Source organism: Mytilus californianus, unplaced genomic scaffold (genome assembly GCF_021869535.1).
Source record: "Mytilus californianus isolate M0D057914Y unplaced genomic scaffold, xbMytCali1.0.p SCAF_8, whole genome shotgun sequence".
NCBI classification, from domain to species: Eukaryota; Metazoa; Mollusca; class Bivalvia; order Mytilida; family Mytilidae; genus Mytilus; species Mytilus californianus.
In genome coordinates this window covers 77,580,705-77,587,543 of record NW_026262734.1, presented here as the reverse complement: position 1 = coordinate 77,587,543, position 6,839 = coordinate 77,580,705, and positions in this window count along the sequence as shown.

Below are 6,839 nucleotides of genomic sequence, written 5' to 3'. Positions count from 1 at the left end.
AAATATGTTGTCAATCAAGAAATCAAGCATCTAAATAATGTCAGTTTCAGAGATTTTTTGATGAATCAGAGTGATTCTTTACAAAGTAGGATTTATCCCTCCCCAAGACAAGATACTTGTATCTACGTTCGCCATTCTTTTTAATGAAACAAAGTAATACCAACTCTTTTCAATTTGTCTTTTAATTTGGAATGGAGAATACTTGTGTAAAGTGTAGAAAAGTCAAATGTTTTAATACTATTGCAAGAGGAGAGAGTCTTAGATTGTATGTACTCTAAAAGATCATTGGAATTTTTTAGTATCCACATCTGATTCACGCCACCACTAGAATAGGCAGTTTCACAATAACTTTGGAGCCCGGCTTTGATTGCTGATAAAATAGATGTTAATAATGTAGAAAAAGGTTTCGTGGAGCACTTGGAAGACCCAGCAATATACTGTTGTTTGTAAGGACACTTATGTAGTTTAGGTATCCATTACAGTGATGGAAGATCCAGTTCTTCATCTTTGGTTGAAATTCCAAAGGAACATAGAACAGACCTATGATTATCCAGGATTTCCTCTTTGGTAAGTTTCGTGAGGGTATATGTTGAGTTTCCAAATGAATTGTCAATACCTAATTCATTTATCAAGCAGTTTATGTAATGATATTTACACACAAAAACGATGTTGTTTGGGGTTTCATCTGCGGGGACAACAACATATTTGTCATGGAGGTAGGACAAGTGTTTTGCAACATTTTGGTCTTTAAAAATTGACGTAGCGTGGGTTATGATAGACCCATTTAGTTTCTTAATTCGGATTTGTATCAACGACCTCGCAGCCTTAATCCATTTGGAAAGAGTATCTACGTCTTCTTTCTCGCGTTTAGCCCATTGCCTGGCATAATCCTCGACTGAATCCATCAGTATTTTGAAGTTGTATTTCCAATTGATGGATTTAGGTTCACGATATTTCGGACCTTTGGATAACAAATTTCGCAGGGAAGTGTTATTGACAAGTATGATATGTGTACCTCAATGTTCTAACAATGTATTGACTTATTTCAAAACAGATCACCAAATTTTGTCTGAAAATATCAAAATCTTTCATATTTGAAAGATTTTGGCAAATTTCGGGTATCAATCTAAAAAAGTATCAGAACAAGTTTAACAAAAACTCTAAATCTGTTGTAAGTATAATTTAAAAATGTAATTAGGAAACAAAATGGTTAAATTTAGTAAGTGTCGTCATTCAATTCCAAATAAAAAAAACATGTATTTTTCAAGTTTATTTCAAAATGCTCAGCACGACAACATATAGCAGTATATCATTTTTATTCGATTTAAATGCAAGGTAAGTTGTGCTTTTCTCTTTTAACGCCAACAAAGGAAATAATGTTAGATTAGAAAGCTTCGCAATTACTTAAAAACTTTAAAAGTCGTCACTTTCACAATTCTGTATAAATGATCTATAGAAGGCATATAAAAAGATCTAGATCAAAGTTGTATTGATTTTGGAAGAACTGATGGTAAAGAACACAAATTTGCTTTGCTTGATGTAAAACATATAATTAATCAAGATCAGAAATGAATAATATAGTTATGCATCTTTATCTTTATAGTTAAGTTCTGATTTCTAAGACCGCTCACGTACTATAAGCCACTGGCCTTAGTTAGTCTTGTATGTTTTTTTTTAATTTTCATTTCAGTTCATTTATATGTTTTGGAGTTTAGTATGGCGTCCATTTTCATTTAAATATTACATATTTTGTTTAGGGACCATCAGTAGCCCGCTTCCAGGTGCGGGATATTCTTGCTGTGGTAAAGACCCTTTGGTGCCCTGCGGCTGTTTTTTTTTATCTTTAGTCGGACTGGTGTCCCTTAAGCAGATTCCCCATTTCAATTCTAAATTTTATATCTTTTCATTGTTGAATAATTGGAATTTAATTTGCAAAAATATTAAATTGCATAGGCTGAGACGATTGATCCCGACTACCAACGGTCAATATCTTAAAAAAAAAAAAACAGCAGAAGAGTTGATTTTGTAAATGATCATTTGCTGAATAAAGTATTCTTCGAAGGTCTTTTCTGAACAAACTTCTGTAAATATTTCAGCATCTCCTTGGCATATTCATTTTTAACAGTTAAATAAGGAATAATGTGCAAATGCTGTTATACTATATGAGATTGGATCTGATCATTGTTAAAGAGCAAGCGGTGACATATAAGTGCTTATTTCAATGTCATTTTGTTTCTGGTACATAAGTGAAGCATTGGCACTCATACCACATCTTCTTGCTTTTATATTTGTTATCTTCAATAATGTATTGTTTGATGGAGAGAATGAAGGTCCAGTTAGATTAAAAATGAATCTACATTGTTTAATTCTCAATATTGACAGCCTTGCTCTGAAGTACAAATAAGTAACATTACATGAAGACAGATACCATAAATGAAGGTATATATCAATAGTCATCAATCAATTTGAATAAAACAAATCCGGGTCAAAAACCAAAACTTTCGAAACACATCAACTATAACAGGAAAACAAGGGAACAGTAGAAACATTGAACTGCTACAAAAACAAACGTCAATACACACAGAAACGGACTATTGGATTACAAGTACCAAAATCGTGACTTGGCACAGAAATAAAAAAAAAGGGTTGAATCTGATTTAATGCCTAGCCAAACTCGTCGTTTGTATTATATGGCAATGTTAAACATACCACTTAAATGACAACATTAGATGACAGGAATACATACAAATAAATGCAAGCACAGTCAGGACAGAGGAATACATAAATAGATTATGTAATAGTACATCTCTACTTCTAAACCACAGAATTAGAACGAACATTTAAAATTAATTTACGACAGAACACAAGTACAGCACAATAGAATTATGAACAGTGTGTCACCATGGTCACACGAATGTATCAACGCCTCAAAAAATGACGACATAAGTAAATTTCTATAATTGAATAAATATTGGGATTAAGTTTGTAATGGTGTTATTGAATACAGATTCTAACCATTACAAGAACATGAATATAGAATTGTGTTTATAGTAATGGTGTAATAATTTGCATTTTCTAACCATGTCGCATTTTCTTCTCAATCAAACCGTGTGAAAACAAAGAAATCTTGTGCATATAGTTGTTTTGAACTAAAAATCTTATAAATGAACTAGATGATTAATTATCTTTACTTTTGCATACATATTGATTAAAACCACAAACGATAAGACATAACACAATATCCAACCATCATTACAAATGGAATATCATCACTAAATACTGGTTCATGAATATTGGATGTATAAAAACCGAAACACGTCTTATAGCAATGCGAATTCACAATCGGCAAAACAGTCATGTTCGGGAATGGGTCACGTTCGATACTTAGCAGACAAGACGACGTAGATGGTAAACCACAATCTAAGACGTGATAGAAATGTCGTTAGTTTGTTTGGAAACAGACACATCTTATAGATCATCCAATTCGTGATGCAAATGTTACTTCCGTTAATCAGGAAAAAATTGATATATAATAGTTTATGCACTTCCTAGTTATTCAAAAGGATTCAAAGTTGTGTGTTTGGTGAAAAAAGTTAGGATATACATGTATATATTCTCAACTTAAGATATAATGAAGTAATATTATCATATTAACCCCCATTGACTAATTTGGTTGGTCACACAAGTAATAAGTTTCGTTTTTTTAATGTATTACTAAAGTTACTTATTCCAAACGTATAACGTTATATTGGTTGTTAGGATATCAATTATTCAGAATTAGGCCGTGTTCACACCAATCGCAACGTACAGTAAACATGTTTACAATTAGTTTAATATAATGTACACTGGTTTCACTTTTAATTTTTTCACATCAATACACCTGGAATAATAACTTGTACATGAGAATTGTTCACACTTTTAATATAAACTATATGTCATTTAAAGGCTCATTGCATATAATCGCGGATAACTTTTCTAGCAGTTATGAACGCCATTTTGATCATTAAAAGTACTTTCAAGATACCAAAGATGTCTTGATTACGCAATAAAAAATATAACGGATCATTTAATGCGAAAGTTTAAACGTATACCTTTAGGTCAAAGACTAATTAAAAATATAAGAGATTTTATATGAATCAACGGTTTTTCCGCAAGTAGGAGGGACAAATTTCGCATATACAAACATGCAGTCGCATAGATGCAATATTTAAAAAGAAATATATTATAGCGAGTTGATGCTTTAGTGAAACGTATTTGCGTTTTTCTCAATTCATTAGTTGTGATTGTATAAAACGGTCAAGAATTTGAACCAAGAACAATTACCAAATACTATCATGCAGATAATTCTTAACAACTACGACTTCGGCTTAAACATACCATTTCGTAGATTGCAAATTAATATATATTTTTTTTTAATTTCTATATGCATTTTACCAGATCTGCGATACTAGCCAAACAATACAATTTACTGCACACTTTTTTTAAGAATATAAACTCATCATAGATACCAGGATTAAATTTTATATTTACGCCAGCCGCGCGTTTCGTCTACAAACGACTCATCAGTGACGCTCGAATCCAAAAAAGTTAAAGGCCAAAAAAAGTACGAAGTTGAAGAGCATTGAGGACCAAAATTCCTAAAAGTTTTGCCAAATACAGCTAAGTTAATCTATTCCTGGGGTAGAAAAGCCTTTGTTTTTCAAAATTTCAAATGCTTTTATGAGTAAATCGATGATTGAGTAATGATCAGTATTATGTGTTTGACAATGATGATGTTTTGGGGTCTTGAAAAGGGGTTAGTAAAGCTTTAAATAAAAACGTTTCGTGTTTAAATATACATGGTAAAATGCCTGTTCTAAATACCATGTTTTGTGCACACTGAACCCACACAAGACCTACATTGCCTATCGACTGCATGTAGACAAAACATGATTTAAACTACATGTAAACATTGAGTTTTATCAATGGGAACGCAATTGTGTTTAATTACACTAACACAATACCGAGTCTAGGTCAATGTGAACACGGCCTTAAAGACGATGATTTATCAAAACAAAATAGAACAAATATTTACTGGAATCATAGAACGTGCAAGGTTTAACCACAATTTAAAGCCATGACTCCAAATCTCTCTGAAAACTGTAAATATGTGTCTTTAAGTCTGTTGCTCCAGCAAAATATGACAAGTACATAGTCATAAAAGCACGAACCTGACTTTTATGTTTCTTTTTGACTAATCTACCAATACAACTGTTTGAAACATACTTCATGGACAGTAATACGTTGCTTTGATGACCTTTCGGCATCGAACATTTTGATATCACTGATTGTACTTTTCTGTTATATTTGATAAATTCAGTAATTAAACAATTTCAATACCCTTGTCAACGTTTTGCAGATGTATTTATTCTTTAAGCAGCTTTTTCAGTTTGAGAAGGTTGTTTTATTCTCTGTTGGAAAGTCATATCATAAAAAGATAGCAGGGAATATTTACATATATTAATTGTAAGTGTTTATTTTGGAATCGAATTTCCTAATGTGCATCTAGAAGGATTTATAACATTAACAATTCAATATGTGGTTCCCAATCGAGAGTTGCTTGTTGACCTAATTTTTTAATTCTAAGAATACTTGTTTCGATTGAAGCTATTGGAAAGTGCACATCTAACTCAACAATGTATGAAGATCCAAAGGGAAAGCGAAAACGAATGCACACCCGATTCGATTCCTTTAGATGAAATGATGAAAAATATTACTAACTTCTCTTAATGTAGACCATGTCTAATAGTTCTGTGATTTTATTTGTGGTCTGGTATTTCCTTGTCATGTTTGCATAAAACATATATGTTTTGAAAAAAGACCTTGCAAACATGATATGTTCAACCATGTTCATTCGCTTCATTTTAAGTGCCGTAGCTATTTTGAAATGACGATTAATCAAAAGCATCACCTGTGTGTCTGTGTAACGTTAGACTATCTGGATCTGGTTTGTCGTTGTTGTTTTATTGTTATGAGATTAATCTAATCTCCTTTCCTTTAGTTTTGTCTCCTTCTTATTTACAGATTTCTACATCGGTATACTGTTTCATATAATTAACAAAACGATTCGAGTATTGGTGGAAAGTATAAGTACTTGGATACTTGATTCGCTATATAACCATGAATGACATTAAAGAAATGGGTTCTCAACTAAAATTTGTAATTCTCATATGCTATCACAGAATTTTTTGACAACTTTTGAATTTCTAAGGTAAAATTATGTTGTATTCTACTAAATTTTTCAATGTCCAGAGAAAATGTTACGGCCATGTTCTATATTCGGAATATTTCTACTATATTGCATTTGTTTTAAGAGATTTATGGTGGTGGAGATTTATTTCCCCGAGGGTATCACCAGCCCAGTAGTCAGCACTTCTGTGTTGACTTGAGTTATCATTGATATGTTCATAATAATAAATTAACTGTTAACAAAACGTTGAATTTTTGAAATACTAAGGCTTTTCTACTTCAGGAATAGATTACCTTAGCTGTATTTGGCAAAACTTTTAGGAATTTCTGGTCCTCAATGCTCCTCAACTTCGTACTTTATTTGGCCTTTTAAATTTTTTTTTTGATTCGAGCGTCACTGATGAGTCTTTTGTAGACGAAACGCGCGTCTGGCGTAAGTGTAAAATTTTAGTCCTGGTATCTATGATGAGTTTATTTTAGTATAAACATATGCTCATTTTACAAAAAATCATACTGATTAATTTATTTCTATGAATAGCAGATGCTGCATAATGGATTTTATTGGTTCTCAAAGATTGTGGATGCTCTCTTGATTATAATAATAACTTTTG